Source organism: Eptesicus fuscus, chromosome 15 (genome assembly GCF_027574615.1).
Source record: "Eptesicus fuscus isolate TK198812 chromosome 15, DD_ASM_mEF_20220401, whole genome shotgun sequence".
NCBI classification, from domain to species: domain Eukaryota; kingdom Metazoa; phylum Chordata; class Mammalia; order Chiroptera; family Vespertilionidae; genus Eptesicus; species Eptesicus fuscus.
The window spans coordinates 36,267,516-36,289,794 of NC_072487.1; the positions used below are offsets into that span (position 1 = coordinate 36,267,516).

A 22,279-nucleotide genomic window follows, 5' to 3' on the forward strand; every position below is an offset into this window, starting at 1 on the left:
GGTGAAATATTAACTATGTTAAACAGATTCTTAACTGTAACCAGCCAGAGATCCTTAGCCATTGAATATTGTGGCATTACTTGATCAACAATTAGTATGGGTCTTAGAGTCTGATTAACTCAGTTTGCCTCTCCCTCTTAATGAATGATGGGGTTGTTTTCCATCTTGATAGCTAAGAAGAGAATCTAGGGCTAATGTCTCTTGCAGAAGGCTTACTGTCAGCACAATTGATTAAAAATACATTCACTTTCCTAAGTGGGTGTGAGAGGTACTGCTTCTATGTGATGCAGATCCAGTGAGATCCAACCATGACTCCCACTGGCTGTTAGCCTTTGTTAACGTTTGGGAAAGTAACACCAGGTTCTTGCTTTCTAAAGGAAGGATCTCAAATGAATCGTCCCAGTCTGAAGACTAGTGTAGTTTATTTTTATTTTGCTTTTGAAGTCGTAGAGGAAGATACTGCAGTAGGTGACTACAGGGGAAAAGGAAGTATAGAAACATGGTGCTGGTCAACCAAGAATATCATCACCATCACAGTAAGATAGGTACATACATCATAGCATGGAAAAGTGAAGCCACCTCAGGTTTCTGGTATTCCAATCCCCTTAATTTTAGAAAAAAAAATTCACTAAAGCCCAGGAGAATTTGCCTACTTCATGATTTTTCTGGGACAAATTCTGTCCCCAAGGGTACATGATCACTTAGTACCTGCACCTTTGGTGCCTCTTTAAGGTCCAGCACAAATACCAGAGGGATCTCTCCACAGTCTGACTGTCGCTGCAACTGGCATTGCACTGGGCATCTTCAGACAGCCCTAGAGTTAATACTGGGGATATTCCAGAAAAGAAGGAAAATCTCTTTCCTTGATGATTGCAATCCAGGAACTTGAACAAATCAATCATCGCAGTTTTTTAAAAACAAACTTTCCCTTCCCTACTTCTTGTCCTCTTCAATTCATTTTCATTTAATTTTGTTCAAATGGAACATAAACCCTGAGCTCTTCCAACTCATTTATTTCAGAATTATAAAAGTAATAAAAAGAAAACTGAGATTTCACACACGTGAATTTCTCACACACATTTGCAAACGTAACTGCTGCTTGACTTGATTTAGAATATCTTTTTAAACCCAACAATTCGAAAATTATAGACAACTCTCTTCTTTTCCTCCTTTTCCTCTCATTCATCCCCCAGATACTTATGTTTCTGTCAATGAGCTAGGCATGGGGAAGTACAGAAATAAAAAGGCACCCCATCCTTAGGCTTGTAAATTAAAAACATATATAAAATATATGAAACCGGACAACAAGTGGGTCCGGGCTGCCCGTCACTACTTGAGCCACTTAAGCAGAGACAGGGTTGAATTGTATATGAGCGTTTTATTTTCCAATATTGCAGGCAACAAGGGAGAGCAGCAGCAGGTCATGCACAAAAATCTGCTCTGTCTCCCTCCACTCCCCGTAAACCAGCTGCTTATATGAGGTAGGAGGACAAGGATTACATGGGGAAGTGGGCAAAAGGAGTAAGAATGGGTGTAATGGTTACAGAACACAGGCAGTGGGGGCTGGGAGTTGCAAAGGACGCCTCTGGGACTCCATGGTTAATCTTTCCATGATGACAGGCGGTTCTCAGGTAAGGAGAACGGACTGCATTTTGAGGTTACCTCTCCCTCCCACCCCTAACATCACAACAAGTAATAATTCCTACATTGGGATTTTTTTTTCCTTGTATTTTCAACAACAGGTTTTCTTACTGTTTGGGGATGCATATTATAAATTTTATTATTAACACCAACTTACGCTGTTTTGCCAGCATGTGGTTGTCCTAATTAAAATTCTGGCAGAATAAATTATCCCAAATTAATATGAATCATTCCTAATTACAATGAATAATTTACCAGTAAAATATATATTACACCACATAAATACGAGGTCTGTTTTCCTCCCAAGTTAATCTTTATAAATAAACATTTCAAATCCACACAAACCAACTGGGAGGGGTAGGAGAATTCAAAGACTATAACAGTGTTTCTAGTTTGTATTTTCCTCTCTAAATTCCTCCTAAACCTTGGCTTTATTATCCAAGTTCTCAAGAACAATGGCCTCCTGGGCCGGAGATGAGCTGTGTTACTTTAGGCAGCCTCTTAGAGCTATTTCCTTATTTGTTAATTAATTGATGGGATTAAATTAATGCATCTCCATAGTTCCTTCCAAACTCCAAATATCCCAGGGGTCTCCTTCCCCTCTTCTCCCCCCCCCCCCCAAAAAAAAAAAAAAACCCTACGGAAAAAACTGGGCAAGACTTGGGTTCTTTCTACACCACTTCATTTGCTGTGCATCTATACAAACAGCTCTTCATGGCAGGGAAGGTCAGAATACTTTACATCAGTATTTGATAGGATAGCAGGCACACATATAAATTTGTTCCAAATCCCTTAACTTTCTTCTTTCTTTTCATGGTCTTTCTTCCTCCAGGCTAGTGTGGGGGATGTGGCCTAGAGGGCCTAAAGGGCCTAGAGAATCCCCTCGTTTTTCCTAGATGAAGTTTACCACCCAAACCCAAAGTGAGGTAGGTATTTCCAGGCTGAATGCCACCCATTCCCAGGCCCCTCCCCTGGAGACTTTCATTCCATCCGAGCCCAACGCAGTTTCCCCAACTAGCCAGGGTAGAACTAATCCCCCGAGTTTCATTTAAAATACTCATTGCCAGGTCTCATCCCTATCCCAAGCCCAGGGAGGTTTAGGTTAAAATCGCACTCCGGAGGCCCCGGGTTCCGCCAACTCTTGGCTTTTCTCCTTCTTTCCTACCGGGAGGCGTGGACGGTGCCGGGCAGAGCAGCCAGCCTCCAGGCGGGAAGGAAAGAGAACAGATGGCTCGCTGGGGGTAGGGGATCACGTGTCAGACCTGCCTCTGGGTTGGATCCAGACTTCTTTCTGGACCCAGGCCCTTCGCGTGCAGCAACCTCGCCTAGGCTCACAGGGCAAATTTGGGGGGAAAGCAGTGTTCGTTTTAGTGTAAACCGGGGAATTAGAAAAAGGTGAGTTTGGGGAGGAGGGAGGCGGACTTAAGGGATCGGGCTTGGAACAATGGCGGGGCGCCTGGATTTGAAAATACCATCCGGTAAAATCCTATCTGGCGATACATCCCTGGCCATACCTCTCCCAGGGGCTGGAGAGGGAGGGGGCTGCGGCCAGGGCGAAAACTTGCAGGACGCCCTACTTTGCTCTCGGCCCACTTAGCAGCCTTCCGCACAGCTTCAGGCCTCTCCTTTGCCAAGCAGAAAGGCCACCCGTTCATGCATATGCAGGAGGATAAGTTTAGCTCGCAGCCCCCCGCGCTGGGAGAAGCCCCACGCCGAGCTGGGTGAATCACCCACGCTCGGGGGAGGCGGGCGCAAGGCTCGACCGAGACTGGCGGGCCGCTCAGCCACTGGCGAGACGCGCGCCCCGGCCTGGCATCGCCCCTTTAAAAAAAGTCTTCCGCAGGCGGCCACCGCAGCAGCAGCCCGAGGAGGCGAGTTCATCTAAGGACAGTCCCAGTTCTCAGAAATCCCTTCCCTACTGGAACACCAAGCTCCCTTTACTGCAGTTGAACAAACTGCCCTAGATTGGGGGACGAGGAACCCGCCCCAAACTCGTGCAAGGAGCTCGGGGCGCCCGCGCCCACGTGAGCTAACCTTGAAGTTAGTCCCCGCGCTCGGGCGGGGGGCGGAGGGGGCGGAGGGGGCGGGGCAGGTTGTTGGTCCCTCCCGATCCCGGCCCCGGGGTTTGCACCCTCCGCGTGAGCGTACCGCCCCCACCATCCTGTTTCATAACTAGCGGGCTGCATTTTTTTTTTTTTTTTAACTCTCTGGGGTAAGATAGGTGTGGAGGAGGTTTGTGTGTTGAGGAGTGGGGGCGGGTAGGGAGGCATCTTCCGGGTCCACCACGCCCACGAGAAGAGGAAAACCTGCCCTGCGGCCCCCCCCCCCCCCAACACTGCGGAGTAGGGTGTCTGGATGACATCAGCTTCTAAACATAGCCCGCACCCCCAACTCGGGGCGCCGGGAGCAGGTTGGGGCGGCGGTGGAGGGGGAGGCGGGTGCCGCTGCCCGCGGGCGGGGCGGGGCGGGGCGGCCCGCCGGGCTGTGCGGGGAGATGACTTTGCAGGAATCGTGCTCGCAGAGTTTGCAGGCACATTTCCCCCCGCGAGGGTCGGGCCACGGGCTTAGGAAACATTCCTTCCATTCCGTGCAGTCCCCTCCCTCCCAAAAGGCAGACGCAAACACACACTCTCGCAACCCTTGCAGCTAAGGTGCTTTTATTTCTACAAGTCAATCCACCCCTCAGCCCGAGTGCCCAGGTGACGTCCGTGTCCCGGGAGCATCCGCGCCCTCCAGCCCCGCGTCTGGTCTCCAGGCGAAGGCCGCGAGGGGGTCGGCGCGGCCCTCCCCGCGAGTCAGATGGGCTGTTTCCTGTGGTTGTTGTGGAACAGTTTGTCCTTTTTACCCGCCCCCCCCCCCTCGCTCCCCACCCCCTTGGTAAATATAGCGCTCACGTTTCATCATCTCTTTGTCCAACGAGCGCCAGACACCGCGGCCCGCGGCCCCCGCCGCCTCCCCGCTCCTCCCCGCTCACGGTTACCTCGCGTAACCCCGAGCGGAGAGGCGGCGGGGAGTGCCCTGCCCCGCGGTCCCCGCCAGCCCTGCACCCCATTGTTTTCCCGCCGCAGTACACTCCCACCCACTCATCCCCTCCCTTGCTACCACTTCCTCCTTAAGTTGTGCCCCCATGCCCTCGCCCCCCTCCCCTTACACACACACACACCCCCGGGTGTCCTGGGGACGGGGTCGAGGGGTGTGTAGGTATTCGAAGGCAGACACCCTTTCTTTCCAGCCCCAGCTGTCACCCCACAACCCAAGATCCACACTGCCAGTGCTGGAGCTTACATTTCCCCCCTTTTCCCAAGTCCCCAGGCCGCCCCCTGTTCCCCTCTGGAGCTCAGGTGACAAGCTGCTGAGACAGTGTCTGATTCACCGACAGCTGGACCAGCTCCGTGCACTTGGAGGTGGGCGCCGCACGAACCGTCTTCCTCCCACTCCCGCCCCCCACCACCCCCACCCCTGAGGGGGGTAGGCTGGAGGGTCGGGAAAGGAGAAGTGGGTGGACAGCAGCCTACAAGTGCGTGCCTACTCTTCCCTCTCCCCCTTCCCCTCCCGGTTTCATTTCCACACACACAGCCACCCACCGGGGACCGGAGGCGGCTGGTGTTCTCTGAACGCAGGGAACTGGCTCTGTCTTTGGTCTCCTGTTTACTTCCCTCCTCTTGCCCCTCCCTCCTTCTCGCCCCCACCACCCTGCCTCCCTCCACGAGCAGCTGGGAAACCTGCCGCAAAACACTGCAGTCAGGAGACCTCCCAGGACCCGAGCTGGGGCCGGGCTCTGCCCTGCCTTGCCCCCGCCTCGCCCTGCCATGCCTCCACTTGGGGTCCTTGGTCCTGGAAAGAAAGGCTCTCCAGGGCTCCCCGTCCAGAAATGTGGGAGAGGAGACTGCCTCCCTCCCCCTTGGCCCACCTTGGCACCAGACACGGTCCTGCAGGGGCCTCGCCTGGCTGACTTGGCCGGGGCTCCGGGCCACCCCCGTGAGTGGCCACCTGTCTAGGGAGGGGCGGTGAGGGAACGGAGAGCGTGTGCGAGCGCGGGGCTCAGGAGGCCGCAGAGCTGGCCGACGTGCTATCACAGGCTGTCCTGTTCATGACAGGGTGCCCAAAGCGCCCTGCCGACCCGGCTTTCAGGCCGAGCTGGGGAACCTGCTCCCAGGGTCAGACACACCCTCTCCTTATGGAGTCTGGCAAAAGCTTTCCCTTTCCAAGCTTGTTTCCCAGCAGGGAAGAATCCAGCCTCTCTCCCTCGGTCCGCTGAATGAACAAAGAACTCCGAGGAGGCCGCGAGGGGTGAGCTCTGGGTGCCGCCGGTACGAAGCTCACCCCATTTAAAAACCACCTCTTCACCACCTCTCTCTGCCCCACTCCCATGGTTACCGGCTCCCTGTCCTTCAGCAGCGACAAACAAGGGCATTTTAAGTGTACTTTTAGATATCCCAAACACGGCCTTGGTCTTTTGGTAGCAGGAAGGGGTGTGTGTGTGTGTGTGTGTGTGTGTGTGTGTGTGTGTGTGAAAGTCCTTAGCAGGAAGGGGTGTGTGTGTGTGTGTGTGTGAGTGAAAGTCCTGACTGTTCCCTGGTTTCCTTCTGACCCAGGACCCTGAAGGAATCCGTGTGTGTGTGTGTGTGTGTGTGTGTGTGTGTGTGAGTGAAAGTCCTGACTGTTCCCTGGTTTCCTTCTGACCCAGGACCCTGAAGGAATCCCTCACCCTGGATGGCCTCCCAGCTGCCAAAGGAGGGAAGAAAGCTTATTGAGTAGGAGAGAGTGGGATTCAGAACAGAGCAGGCCCACCCAGGGCAGATGAATTATTACTCCAGTAAGGCTATTTCTCCCCCCTCCCCTCCCCCTCAGCTGCTCTGAAGTACCTGCCTTGAGACTATAGCTCCTTGTTACCTCTGTAGGCTCTTGTGCATTCCCCCCCACCCCCTTTCCCAGAAGATTCTACTTCCTGGTCAGACCCTGATTCTGTCCAGCTCAACATGGCTGCAGTGCTAACCGTTGTCACTAAATTTATGATCATAAATCTCAAGTGGGCTCTCCACACTGCCCTGCTAGCATTTCCCTAGTCGATTTACTTTCCACACTCTGAAATGACTATATTGCACCTTCTATCCTCAAACATCCAACACCCCTTCCCTTCCTCACTCTGAAAACCTTGCTTCTTATTTCACTGAGAAAATAAAAGCAATTTGACAAGAACTGCCTCGTCTTTCCACCATTGTAGCTTCTATCCTACCTGCCTCTCTGCCAGGACTCTGCCTTCCCTCCTGTTGCATGGATGTAGCGCCCCTGTCCCTCCACTTGGCACCATGGTTCCTTCTCTTCTTGACTTTTAATTTATTAAAGCAATGTATTTCAGTCTTACGAGTTACAATTAAAAAGGAACTGCCCTAGCTGGTTTGGCTCAGTAGATCGAGTGTCGGCCTGCAGACTGAAGGGTCCCGAGTTCGATTCTGGTCAAGGGCACATGCCCAGGTTGCAGGCTCAATCCCCAGTAGGGAGCGTGCAGGAGGCATCCGATCAATGAGTCTCTCTCATCATTGATGTTTCTATCTCTCTCTCCCTCTCCCTTCCTCTTTGAAATATATATATGTATATATGAACCATCACAACCTTTTATAGGCAGCAGACCACACAAAACTACAGCACATTGTTTCTGTTCCTTTAAAAAGCAAGTAGAGAATGCTGGGCATAATGTTCAGTAACAGAGGACCTGGGAAAAACTAGGGGCCCAGGTGATACCTGCAAGGTGGGTACCAGTTGTTAGCCCAGGAGAACAGAGAGAAATTCACTTTGGATTAGAAGTCATCTTTGGCCAAGGGGGCAGAAGTTTGGGCCTCTTTTGACTATTTAATGACTGCTCCTGAAGTTATCCCCTATCTCCTCATCAGTTGTATCCCTTTCATAAATAATTCACATTAGCAGAAAAATATGGTGTACTCCTTCCTGTCTTTATATGTACACGTGTGTATATCCCCTTGACCCTTTATTCCCCTCCAATATTACTCCACCTGCTTTTTTTTTTTTTTTTACTGCAAACATCACAAACTTGCTTGTATTCACTGCATGTCTGTTCACACCTCCCATTCTCTCTTGATCTTACACCAATCACACTTTCACCCAATTGCTCTACCAAAACCACTCTTGTCAAGGCCACAAATGACCTCCATCCTGCCAAATCTATTAGATACTTATTTCATCCACCTTGAAGCAAAGAAGAAGAAGAAGGAGTGGGCAGTAAAGTAAGAGGAAAATCGGGGAATATGGTGTCAGAGAAGCCAAGAGAATACATTGTTTCAAGGAAGAGAATTTAATTCCTTCTTCACTGGTTCTCTTGGCTCTCCAAAAATCGAGGTGCCCCATGGCCCTGTCCTTGGCCCTTTTTTACATCTTTGGTGACTTCATCCTGTCTCAAGGCTTTAATACCTTCTATATGCCAAAGTCTCCCAAATTTTTTTTTTTAAATATATTTTATTGATTTTCTACAGAAAGGAAGAGAGAGGGATAGAGAGCCAGAAACATCGATGAGAGAGAAACATCGATCAGCTGCCTCTTGCACACCCCCCACTGGCGATGTGCCCGCAACCAAGGTACATGCCCTTGACTGGAATCGAACCTGGGACCCTTGAGTCCGCAGGCCGATGCTCTATCCACTGAGCCAAACCGGTTTCGGCCAAAGTCTCCCAAATTTTTATCTTCAGTCCAGGCCCCTCTCTTGAACTCCACATTTGACTATTCGCCCATCTGTTCATCATCTCCACTTGAGTATCTAAGAAGCATCTCAAACTTAACATATTAAAATTGAACTACTGCCCGACCAATGTGGCTCAGTGGTTGAGCGTTGACCTATGAACCAGGAAGTCACGTTTGAGTTCCGGGTCAGGGCACTTGCCCGGGTTGTGGGCTTGATCCCCAGTGTGGGGTCTGCAGGAGGCAGCCAATCAATGATTCTCTCTCATCATTGATGTTTCTATCTTTCCCTCTCCCTTTCTCTCTGAAATCAAATGTACATATAGATATATAGATATATTTAAAACAATACATAAACAAGGATTACCTGGGGTCTTTATGAATTCAGGACCCAGGTTGATGGAATAGCTACCATTTGGAATATTTAAGTCATAATTTCTACTTACATCTCATATGTCACCATCCCATCCATAAGGGGAACAGAAAGCATAATCCTTCCATGTACCCTGAGGGCAGAGAGCTAAAAATGTTTGTTGGGTTCATGTCTAATGTGACTGGTAAACTCTTTTTTGTTTCTTTTTCTTTCTTTTTTTTTTTTCCTGAATGAAGACTGAAGCTATGACGATGAAGAAAGTTGTTGGGGTGTTTTTTTGTTTAAATATATTTTATTGATATTTTACAGAGAGGAAGGGAGAAGGATAGAGAGTTAGAAACATCAGTGAGAAACATCGATCAGCCGCCTCCTGCACACCCCCTACTGGGGATGTTCCCGCAACCCAGGTACATGCCCTTGACCGGAATTGAACCCAGGACCTTTCAAGTCCGCAGGCTGATGCTCTCTCCAATGAGCCAAACTGGTTAGGGCGACCGGTAATCTCTTGTTGAACAACCCCTTTTATAGATAACTCTAAACTCTGGGTAACATGTAAAAAAAATTATCTGAGACTCCTGGAGAGTGAACAAAAGCTGGCAGATAGTGGAAGGGAGTTGGCATTTGGAAGATGAGAATGATGTAAGGAGAATTAGTTTATTATGGTGCTTATTATGAGGGTAGGTCCCGATTTGTACCATTTACAATTACTAAAATACAGATAGAGAGCCAACAGTCTCATTGGCTCCAAGAGCCAGAGGGTAAGTTTTGGGGTACCCACAAGTGCTGGAAAGTAAGGGAATAAATTCAGAAAAAGAAAGAGCTAAAGAGGAGGAGCCCAACTTAAGCCTTGAGGCAGGATTAAGTCACCAAAGATGTAGAAAAGGGCCAAGGACAGGGCCCTGGGGCACCTCAATTTTTGGAGATAATCTTGGGTATAAACTCTGCCCAAAGCTCTGGCAGATCTCTGAATCACACATGCATGTAGCAGACTCTAAACAGTCCAGGTAAGTCTACACAAGTACGCCAAAATTTGAGCAGCTGATCAATGTACAGAAAATGGAGTTTTGCAGTTTGAGTCCAGACAAGTTCACTCTTTGAAGTGAACTCTTCGAATTAATACTCTTTGAAGGAATATAACAGAACCCCCAGTTTCTACCACCTGTTTTTCATGATATTCAGGATATGTCCCAAACTTACTTGACATATGAAGAAACAGAAAAATATGACCGATTCACATTAGAAAAGGCAGTCATGGAGATCAACCTCTAGATGACTCAGAGGTTTGATATTGCAGATTTGGATTTTAAAGCAGCTATTATAATTATGCTCGTGGATGAAAAGAAAAATATGAAAAAAAAAAAAAGAAAAATATGCTTGCAATGAATGGATAGGAAATCTCAGTAGAGAAATAAAAACAAAAAAAGTCAAATGGACATTTATAGAATTTAAAAACATCTGAAATAAAGTATTCCTTGGATAGGCTTAACAGAGATGGAAATGAAAGGATGAAATCTTTAAAGTACTGAAAGAAAAAAACTGTCAAACCAGATTTCTATATCTAGTGGAAATATCTTTCAAGAATGAAAGCAAAATAAAAATAATTTCAAATAAAAGAAAACCAAGGTAGTTTCACATCAGCAGATCTGCACTACAAGAAATGGTAAAGCCTAGCTGGTTTGGCTCAGTGGTTATAGTGTCAGCCTGTGGACTGAAAGGTCCCAGGTTCAATTCTCACAACCCAGGTTGTGGGCTCGATCCCCAATCAATGATTCTTTGTCATCATACATGTTTCTATCTCTCTGTCCCTTTCTCTCTGAAATCAATAAAAATATTTTTTTAAAAAAAGAAATGGTAAAGGAAGTTCTTCAGGATGAAGGAAAATAAAATTTGATGGAGACTCACATCTTTAGGAAGGAATGGGGAGAATCAGAAATGACAAATACAGTATGTGGGTAACAATAAAAGAAATTTTATTTAAAGTACATATTAACTGTGTAAGGCAAAAATTATAACATTGTCTCATGCAACTCATAATAATGTTGTACATGTACTACATGTGATAATTAGAAGATAACAGATAAGGGGAGAGTAAATAGAGCTATACTGTTAGAAGTTTTCTAAATTTTATGTGAAGTGATATAAATGAACTTTTATTAAATACTAGCTTTCCCGTTGCAGGAAAAATCCTGCAATAGGATTTCCTGCTGCACTCTACCCCGCCTCCGCCCCGCCCTTGTCGCCCGCCCCGCCTTCTCCTCCAGCCCACCTGCGTTTCCGTTCGCCCCCGGCCCTGACTTCGCTCCTCCCTTCTCCTCCCCTCCCCTCCTTTCGACGCTGTCTTGATATGCAAATTAGCCGCCATCTTTGTTGGGGTAATTTGCATATTCGTCCTGATTGGCTGGTGGGCGTGGCTTGGCTGGTGGGCGTGGCTTAGGTGTAGCGAAGGTGCGGTCAATTTGCATATTTGTCTATTATTAGATTAGATATTTGTGCAGCAAATTAATGACTATTATGCCGTACCTTCCCAAAGAATTCACAGAATGGTGGAAGAGGACATATGTCCAAATAATTACAACACTGTGGGATGTGCAAACAATAAAAGTTGTAAAAAGAGCTCTGGGATTCTAGGCAATCAATCAGTAATTAGCTCTCCTTGGGGGTAGATAAGTGAAGGCTTGTAGTAGAAGGCATATTTGAGCTGGGTTGTGAAAGATGAAGATGAGAAGGAGAAGAAAGGCATCCCACATAGGGCAAACAGTATGAGCACAGATGTGAGGGCAAGAATATGTTTAGGGCACCAACAGTCATCTGATTCTACCACTGGGAGTTGCAGGAACTATGAACCTGTCAAGAAGGGCCTCATATAAAAAGGTCCCTGTAGGATAAAATATGGAAGGTAAACTGAGGCACAGTGAACATGGAGGCAAGAAAGTAATTGGGAGGTGATTACAGAAATCCTCATAAAAGATGATGAGGGCCTGAATAAAGGCTATGGCAATGGGAATGGGATGAGGGAATCTACATATATAAAACCCTAATATGCAAATAGACCAAACGGCAGTGCAACCGAACAACCAAACAACTGGTCACTATTATGTGCGCTGACCACCAGGGGGGCGTGCGCAGAACATGGCGGGTGGCGGGATGGTGGAGCAGGTGAGTGGGGGTGCCAGACCAAGGTGGGGCACCAGTCGCTGTCATCGGGGTGAGCCTCTAGTGGTTACTGAAAATTCTTTGCTCCTGCATGCCACGGTCCTGCTGGGCGCTCACACCTGCTGCCGGCGCCGGCCCCATTCGCTCCATGCCAGCAGCGGGGCCAGTGGGGCCAGTGCCATCAGCATGACGGAGCCCTGGTTGCTGTGGGAGCAGGGCTGCCAGCAAACAGGGGACTGGGGGAGGGGCCGCAGTGGGAGGGGTCAGGTGGGGGCAGGGAGGATGGGCTGAGACCCGCCCCTGTGGAGGCCCACAGTTCATTTCAAGATGCATGAATTTGTGCCCTGGGCCCCTAGTGTGTGTGTGTGTGTGTGTGTGTGTGTGTGTGTGTGTGTGTGTGTATTTAAGATTTTATTTATAGTTAGAGGGAGAGGAAGGGAGAGATAAAACATTAATGAGCGAGAAACAACATCTATAGTAGGTTACTTCCTGCATGCTCCCTGCTGAGGGCAAAATATCTTACCAGGAATTGAACCAGTGACCTCTCAGTGCATGGGTCAAAACTCAACCATTGAGCACAGCGGCTGGGATATTTTCATTGTAGAAGAATTTTAAAAATACAGATAAACAAAAAGAAAATAAATAAAAATCAGTCATATCCCACAAACCAAGAGGTAATCATGTTTAATACTGCTGTCCCCGCTTATGCCTGGGCAATATGTTCCAAGACCCGCCAGCGGGTGCCTGAAACTATGGATAGTACAGACCCGTTATATACTGTTTTTTCCTATACATACATACATACATACATACATTCCTATGATAGCTTAATTTACAAATTAGGTACAGCGAGATAACAAAAACTACTAATAAATTAATATAACAATATACTGTAATATATTATAATAAAAGTTCTGTGAATGTTGTCTCAAAATATCTTACTGTATGTATGTACTCACCTTTCTTCTTGTGATGATGTGAGATGATAAAGTGCCTTATTAAGTTGAGAACTTACACCTTTTCACTTAAAGGAAGCACTTTCCAGCTTCTCTTTGGCATATTTGAATTGCCAGCATCACTACTCTTGCATTTCAGAGCCATTATGAAGTAAAATAAGGGTTACTTGAACACAAGCACTGTGTTGATGTGAGAAACATTCAAGCCTATAGAGAATTTTTGAGTTTATTTCAGCCAAACTAATGACATATGCTGGGGAGCAAGATTTCAAAGACTGAAGAATAAGTTTTGTGCCCAGCCAGTATGGTTCAGTGGTTGAGTGTTGACCTATGAACCAGGAGGTCACGGTTGCTTTTGATTCCTGGTCGGGGCACATGCCTGGGTTGGGAGCTCCATCCCTAGTGGGGGTGTGCAGGAGGCAGCTGATCAATGATTCTCGTCATTGATGTTTCTATCTCTCTCTCTCTCCCTTACTTTCTGAAATCAATAATAAATATATTTTTAAAAAGAGTAAGTTTTGTAATTCATTTTATGCATTTGAAATTAAGGAGGGAACATAAGGAAGATTACATGGAGGTGGGAGAAAGCAACTCTGGGATTGGATTACAGGATAGTTGAGAGTTAACAAGATTATGTGCTCTCTTGAGGGTTAATATCTCCTTCAAGAGGGTATTATACTTCTGGTATTTGAAAGGTGTGTCAGCCTAGATGCATGAGAACAATGGCCAAGGCTGGCTTAAAACCTTTCACTAAAGAAATTCTAGGCCTGGGGGCAGAGGGTGGGGCATGACTACCCACAATGACCTACGGAGTTAGAGTTAGAAATTTATGGTCAGATAACCCTGTGAGGTTACTTTCCATGGCACCTCCCCCCCCCTTTTAAATATATTTTTATTGATTTCTGAGAGGAAGGGAGAGAGAGAGAGTGATAGAAACGTCAATGATGAGAGAGAATCATTGATTGGCTGCCTCCTGCAAGCCCCCCACTGGGGATCTAGCCCACAACCCAGGCATGTGCCCTGACAGAGAATCGAACCATGACCTCCTGGTTCATAGGTCAGTGCTAAGTCATGCCGGTCAGGCTAGAGCCCCTTTTTGTCATACATAAGTGCAGTACCATTATCTGATAACCAAGCTGGGAGCTACTGAGTGACTAAAGGGCAGGGAGCACATGCAATGTGGGGACACAGGACAAAGGAAGGTTCACATCCTGGGGGCGAGGAGCGGGACATTTGAGATTCATCACTGCTCAGAAAAAATTCTGAATGAGCCCTAGCTGGTTTGGCTCATTGGATAGAACGTCGGTCTGCAGACTGAAGGGTCCTGGGTTCTGTTCTGGTCAAGAGCACATGCCCGGGTTGTGGGCTCGATTTCTAGGAGGAGGCGTGCAGGAGGCAGCCGATCAATGATTCGCTGTCATCATTGATGTTTCTCTCTCTCTCTCCCTCTCTGAAATAAATAAAAATATGTAAGTAAGTTCATATTTTAAAAAATGAAACTTCTGAATGATTTATGTATGGAATTTTCCCTATAGTATTTTTGTACTGTGGTTGACTGAGGATAACTGAAACCACAGAAAGTGAAAATGCAGATGGGGGTTGGGTTTACTGCATTTCAGTATATTGGTTTTGTCCTTTTTATGCATATCTATACATTTTTTTAAAAACAAAAGTGAGATCAAGCTGTATTTTTTTTGTTTTTATTTATTTTTTATTTTTTTAAATTACTTTATTAAGGTATCACATATTTGTCCTCAAACCCCCCGCCCCCCCCCATTCCCATCCCAAACCCCTCCACACGCATGCCCCCACCTCCCTGTTGTCCATGATCACTGGTTAGGCCCATATGCAAGCACACAAGTCCTTTGGTTGATCTATCTCCCTTATCCCCACCCTCCCCTACCTTCCCTCTGAGGTCTGACAGTCTGATCGATGCTGTTCTTGTTCTTCAGTCTATGTTGTACGTGTATTTTTTTAATAATCTCTTTCTCAGCTAACAATTTTCTATAAATGTATTCCACATTATTTTACATTTTTCTGCATTGTTTAAAAAATAATTTATTTTTGAATAAGTAAACATTCACATGGTTCAATTCAAAAGTATAAAAGACATGTAAGGACAAATTTCCTTCACAATCTTGTTTTTCAGCTATCTAGTTACTCTTTCCAGAGCAACTATTATCTTTGATTTTGTAATTCCTTCCTGAGATATTTTATATATATCCAAGCAAATACATTTATCTTGCCCACCTTTTATTATTTTTTTAATATATATATATAATTTTTTATTTTTATTTTTTTAAAATGTATTTTATTGATTTTTTACAGAGAGGAAGAGAGTTAGAAACATCGATGAGAGAGAAACATCGATCAGCTGCCTCTTGCACACCCCCGACTGGGGATGTGCCCGCAACCAAGGTACATGCCCTTGACTGGAATCGAACCTGGGACCTTTCAGTCCGCAGGCCGACGCTCTATCCACTGAGCCAAACCAGTTTCGGCCTTGCCCACCTTTAAAAAAATATATATATTTTATTGATTTCAGAGAAAGAAACATCCATGATGAGAGAGAATCATTGATCAACTGCCTCTTGTACACTCCCTACTGGGGATCGAGCCTGGAACCTGGACATGTACTCTGACAGGGATCAAACCATGATCTCCTGGTTCATAGGTCAATACTCAACCACTGAGCCACGCCAGCTGCACTTGCCCACCTTTTTATACAAATGGTTAATATCACTGTTCTGTACTTTATTAACTTAACTAGAGGCCTGGTGCATGAAATTCATGCACTGGGGGGGGGGGGGAGGTGTCCCTCAGCCCGGCCTGCACCCTCTTGCAGTCTGGGAGCCCTTGGGGGATGTCCTACTGACGGCTTTAAGCTAGTAGTCAGACATCCTTAGCGCTGCCTCGGAGGCAGGAGAGGCTCTGGCTTCTGGCTGAGCAGCACTCCCCCTGTGGGAGCGCACTGACCACCAGGGGGCAGCTCCTGCATTGAGCATCTGCCTCCTGGTGGTCAGTGTGCGTCATAGTGACTGGTTGTTCTGCCTTTGGGCTGAAACCAGCTCTCCAACATCCCTCGAGGAGTTCCAGGTTGCGAGAGGGCACAGACCAGGTCGAGGGATCCCACCAGTGCACGATCGGGGCTGGGGAGGGACGTGGGAGGTTGGCCAGCTGAGGAGGGACCACGGGAGGGCTCAAGGGTGTGTCTGGCCCGTCTCATTCAGTCGGGATCGGTCGGACCCCAGCAGCGAGCTAACCTATCGGTTGGAGCATCTGACCCCTGGTGGTCAGTGCATGTCATAGTGACTGGTCGACTGGTCGACTCTCTGCCCCCTGATGGTCAGTGCACATCATAGCTAGCAGTTGAGCTCCTTGGCATATCATTGGCATATTACGCTTTGATTGGTTGAAAGGCTGACCGGACAACTGGACACTTAGCATATTAGGCTTTTATTTTATAGGATAATACATATTTTTTGTTGTTGTTAATCCTCATCCAAGGATATTTTTTTCCATTGATTGTTTTAGAGAGAGTGGAAGGGAGGGAAGAGGGAGGGGGAGGGGAGAGAGAAGGGGGGGGGGAGCGAGAGAGAGAGAGAGAGAGAGAGAGATTGGTTCCCTCCAGCATATGCCCCCTGCAACCTGGGCATGTGCTCTGATCAGGAATCAAACCAGGATCTCTTGGTTCATGGGTTGATGCTTAACCACTGAGCCACACTGGCTGGTGGCCCTGAAAATTTTGTAGTTAGTCCTGTGAAGCAGAGCATGGAAGGGCAAAAATGGAGCTGAAAGCAAAGAGAAAAAGGCCAGGATTGCTATGTGTTGCCAAATTGATCTTCCTAAATTTTATATCAACTTGAACTACTTGGAAATGTAGGGAGTTTCCTGGGAAACTATAAATTAGTGTCACACTGATGGGCAAGTTCTCAAATTTTCCCTAGGCTAGGGGTGGGAAACCTTTTTTCTGCCAAGGGCCATTTGGATATTTATAACATCATTTGAGGGCCATACAAAATTATCACCTTAAAAATTAGCCTGCTATATTCAGTCAAACATTTAATTAACTCACTCCTAATGCCTTGGCAGGGCCAGACCAAATGTTCCCTCCCCTGTTCTAGGCAATCCCTAACAGTTCCAAAAGCAAGAGCAGAGAAGTCAAAGAACAGGTTCTCTGGACTCTCATCTGTTAGAGTCAGATTAGAGACCCTCCCTGAGCTTTGATGTGTAAATTATTTACCTCACCCCTTCAAGGAGAAAACATCTGAAGGGAGAGGGAGAGAGAGTTAGAAACATCATTGAGAGAAACATCAATCAGCTGCCTCCTGCACACCCCCTACTGGGGATGTGCCTGCAACCAAGGTACATGCCCTTGACCGGAATTGAACCTGGGACCCTTGAGTCTGCAGGCTGACGCTCTATCCACTGAGTCAAACAGGTTAGGGCAGTAATTTTATTTATTTATTATTATTGATTAAGGTATTACATGTGTCCATATCCCCCCATAGCCCCCCCACCCCACTCCCATACATGCCCTCACCCCCCAGTGTCTTGCGTCCACTGGTTATGCTTATATGCATGCATACAAGTCCTTCAGTTGATCTTTTACCTCCCTCCCCACTCCCCAGCCTTCCCGCTGTAATTTGACAGTCTGTTCGGCTTCTCTGCCTCTGTATTAACCTTTTTGTTCATCAGGTTATAATGTTCTTTATTATCCATAAATGAGTGAGATCATGTGGTATTTCTCTTTCACTGACTGGCTTATTTCGCTTAGCATAATGCTCTCCAGTTCCATCCATGCTGCTGCAAATAGTAAGAATTCCTTCTTTTTTAAAGCAATGTAGTATTCCATTGTGTAGAGGTACCATAATTTTCTAATCCACTCATCTGCTGATGGGCATTTAGGCTGTTTCCAAATCTGAGCTATGGTAAATTGTGCTTCTATGAACATAGGGGTGCATATATCCTTTCTGATTGGTGTTTCTAGTTTCTTCTCCATACAGTTCTCCACAGTGGCTGCACCAGTCTGCATTCCCACCAGCAAGGAAGTAATTTATTCATTCATTCTTTTTAATATACATATATATTATTTCAGAGAGAAAGGGAGAGGGAGAGAGAGATAGGAACCTTAATGATGAGAGAGAATCATAGATTGGCTGTCTCCAGCACATCCACACTGGGGATTGAGCCTGCAACCCAGGCATGTGCCCTGATGGGGAATCGAACCGTGACCTCCTGGTTCATAGGTCAATGCTCAACCACTAAGCCATGCCAACCAGACCATTCATTCTTTAATAGATCTGGCCTCCACTACATGCCAGCATTAGGCTTGTCACTAGGGATATAATGTGAACAGAACATACATGACCCCCATTTTCCCAATCCTGCAGTCTAAAAGGGGAGGAAAATAATGGAGTGCAATACAGTGTGATTAGTGCTGTGTCAAGAATTAAAGGGTACTAAAAAGAAAATACACTAGGGATCCCTCACCTTTTCAGAACATCAGGGAAGGACTGAGAGCTAAGCTGAGTAGGAGTTAGGCAAGCAAGGAAGGAAAATGGTGGGATGTTATAGGAAGTTGGAATAGCAAGTCCAAGGTGCTGAGGTGAGAGATCAGACTGCACAGAAGGACTGAAAGCAGTGTGGCACAGGAAGGCAGCAGTGGAGAAAGGTGAGGCTGGGAAGGAAGGCATGGGTCAGATCTCAAAGGACAGTGAAGACCCAGATGGCCTTTATCCTAAGGACAATGGCCAGGAAGTATAGTATAGTATTTACTCAAAGGCTTTAAGTGGAGCTCCCACCTCCATCTCAGCCACATTACCACATATACCTAGTTAGGATTTATATCCTTCTGAGTTCAAGGGTAAATCAATCTTTGGAGCTTTGTTTTAATATTTTAAACATGTTATTTACTTATCAAAAGTACGTAAACCCTTTCTTTGACTGTAAACCTTATAGAGGATGATACAATTGGACAAGGGGATTACTGTGACCTCCTGGTTCATGGGTCAGCACTCAACCACTGAGCCATGCCGGCCTGGTACAAACACAGATTTTAAATCAACATTTGGAACATCTTTGCCCCTTCCACGAGTGTTCCATTTTCCCAGGCAGACAAAGACTTCTGCATTTTGAGCCTTGAATAAGAACTAGCTGGAGAATTCTGTCAAGATCATATTGTACATTTATACTTCAATCGCCATTTTTGCTCTAATGATACCAATAATAGACAAAATATAAAATAAGAAAATAAACAGACATAGCCATGCTCAAGGATAAGATAAACATTTGTTGATCAGATATGGAGCAGAGAGACAAGTAGTGAATAGGCCTGGAGCAGCAGGCTGGGTCCAAGATCAGGTAGAAGCTGTTAAGTTTCAAAAAAAAATTTTTTTTCTTGAAAGTAGCACATTCAACATATTTTTTTTCAACATATTTGTTAAATACGAAGAAAGATTAAAAATAAATTAGTTAAGTATTATATTTAAGAAGGTAAAGAGAAAACACGGTAAATCCAAGAAAGTAGAATGTAATAATAAAACTAGAAAATTAAATAGAGTCTCAACAAAGCCCAGAACTGATTTTTTAAAAAAATTTAATAAAATAATCAAATTTCTGTCAAAATTAATCAAGCTATAGTATAAATTAACAATATTGGGATTATAACCATAGATACGAGGAGATTTAAAAATTTTTCAAGTGAATATGAACAAGTTTATAATACTAAACTTTAAAATGTCAATGAAGTGGACAATATTCTGGGAAAATATAAGGCATCAAAAAGGGAATCAAGAAGAATGATCAGTAACTATTTAAAATATTGGCTGGGTAGTTTTTAAAATCTTCTCTTTAATGACACCAAACCCAGATAATTTTTCAAATAAGTTTTACTGAATCTTTAAGAAACAGATCATTCCCCCTGTACAAACTGTTTATAGAACAGCACAAGACAGAAAACTAATTCATTTTATAAAACTAGAAAAATCTTTTATTTTTTTATTATTATTATTTTTTAGAAAAATCTTTTAAAATCTAATCTCAGAGGTGACATACCATCATATCTGCCACTAGGTCCAACCCACACTAATGGGAGGTGATTACACAAAGGTGTGAACACCAGGAGGTGGGGACAGAATAAAGGAGAAAAGTACATGATTATCCTAAATGATAAAGAGAAAACATTAATTAAAATTTAAATTTATTCAGGATTAAAAAATTGAAACTAGGAATAGACGTAGAAGTTTTTACATTAATATATAGTACATTCCAAAGTTGTATAAGAAACATGATACTTAATGGTGAAATCTAGAAGCTTTCCCATTAAAGTCAGAAACAAGACAATATAATGCCCCCTTCATTACGTCTAGTCAAGACTATAGAGAAGTTCGAGTGAATTCAGTAAGATAAAGAGAAGAAACAAAAGGCATAGATTTGGGAAGAAAGAGGCAAAGGTTTCAACATTTGTATTTTATAGAGTTGTCTAAATAAAAGTTTCCAAGCACACAAATTATTAGAACTAATATAGTTCAGCACAGTAGCAGGTACACTTTCAACAGACTTATAGAAATCAAAACCTTTGCTACAAATCATTAGCAATCAATTAAATATGTAATTTAAAAAGATTCCATTCAAAATAAACAAAAATAATAAAGTACTTAAGGTTCAAAGTATGTGCAACACTGTTCTGGAGAAATTTTAAAAACATTTCAAGGGACATAAAGGAAGATCGAATAAAAGGAGAGATAAACTGGTTTCATGGGTGGAATGATTCAATATTTTAGAGATCTCAATTAGTATAAATAAATCTATAATTTTAAGCCATTCCAAATAAAATTTCCAAGCTAGCTATGAACAGTGTCAATTTAGCTAGGTATAAACTTTGTTACCCAGACTTCCCTTCCTTGAATGGTCCTGAATTAGGATGAGTCATAAGAATTTTTTTTTTTTAGCTTACAAGCAACAGAAATTTATTTGTCACAGTTCTGGAAGCTGGAAGTCCAAGATCAGAGTGACAACATGGCCGGGTGAGGGCCCTCTCCTGGTCACAGACTTCTCACTGTGTGCTTACGGGGCAAAAGGAGCTAGGGAGCTCTGCGGGGCCTCTACTAAACATGTAAGGAAACAATAATACCAATTCTACAGAAACTCCTTCAGAATTTTTTAAGTGAAGGAAATGCTTACTCTATGGGGTCAGTATTAATGACCTTGGTAACAAAATCAGACAGAGACATTATGAATAAGGAAAACTATAGGCCAGTATTCTCTATGACTATATGTACAAAAAATTTTTAACAAAATTTTAGCAAATTGAATCTAGCAATGTAAAAAAAAAATTCAACTGTCTTTATTCACAGATGACCTCATTTAGGTAGAAAATTCAATAAAACTTACTAGAAAAAGCTACTAGAACTAATGAATGGAGCAAAGTTGCAAGATGTAAGATTAATGCACAATATAATGGTATTTTAATTTTAGCAACAGTCCGAAATTGAGTGCCATTTACAAAGCATCAAAAAATATGAAATACTTAGGGATAAAAAAATATAAAGGACCTACAAAAATTATGGCAGACTTACATAGTGAAAACTACAAATCATTACAGTGAGAATTATAGAAAACCAAATAAATGGAGAGAAATACCTTGTTCATGAGTGGGAAATTAATGTTAAGATAGCAATTCTACCCCAAATTGATCTATAGATTCAAACAATGCCAATCAAACCTAGCAGTCTTTTTTTTTTTTTGGTACAAATTAACAAGCAGATTCTAAAATGCACCTAGGATAGCAAAGGCAACTTTTAAAAAAAAAAAAAAAAAAAACCCCACAAATTTTGAGAGCTAATCCTATGTGATTTCAAGGCTTATAATCTATAATAATAAAAGTGTAATATGCTAATTAGACCGGACATCCTTCCGTCCTTCTGGACGAAGCAGGGGCTGCAAGGGAAGCCCGGGTCCCAGGTGAAGAAAAATTTCTTGACTGACAGCTGTCAGAGGGGAGGGAAAGTTGGAGGGCTGGTGAAATAGGTGAAGGGATTAAACAAAAATAATAAATAAATAAAAATCAAAACCAAAAAACCTCATGTACAAGGACAATGGTGTGCTGATAACCAGAGGGAAAGGAGGGTGGGGGTACGAAGAAGAGGGTAAAGAGACGGAAGAAGACTTGACTTTGGGTGATGAGCACACAATACAACATTATACAGATGATGTATTATATAATTGTATACTTGAAACATATAATTTTATTAACTAATGTAACCCCAATAAATTCAATAAATATATATGTAAAAAAAGAAACGTCTGTTTAAGGGTTGGGAGGTGGAGGTGAAGCAGTACTCATTTTTTATGCTGAGAAGATCAGTCTAGGACCAGGCCCTGTGCCAACTCATGGAGTGGCAGCTGGACCAGCTTTGTGTGACAGTTTGTGAGGAAGGGTGCCAGCTTGTCCTGATGGTCATCG

The 22,279-nt window shown here is 44.6% G+C and overlaps 1 protein-coding gene across 1 annotated transcript in view; it reads left to right on the forward strand.

Annotated features, from left to right (window-relative positions):
* Nucleotides 1–22,279, forward strand: part of LOC114231719 (uncharacterized) — a 53,825-nt gene that overhangs the window by 1,799 nt on the left and 29,747 nt on the right. The gene's annotated exons all lie outside the window — the stretch shown is intronic.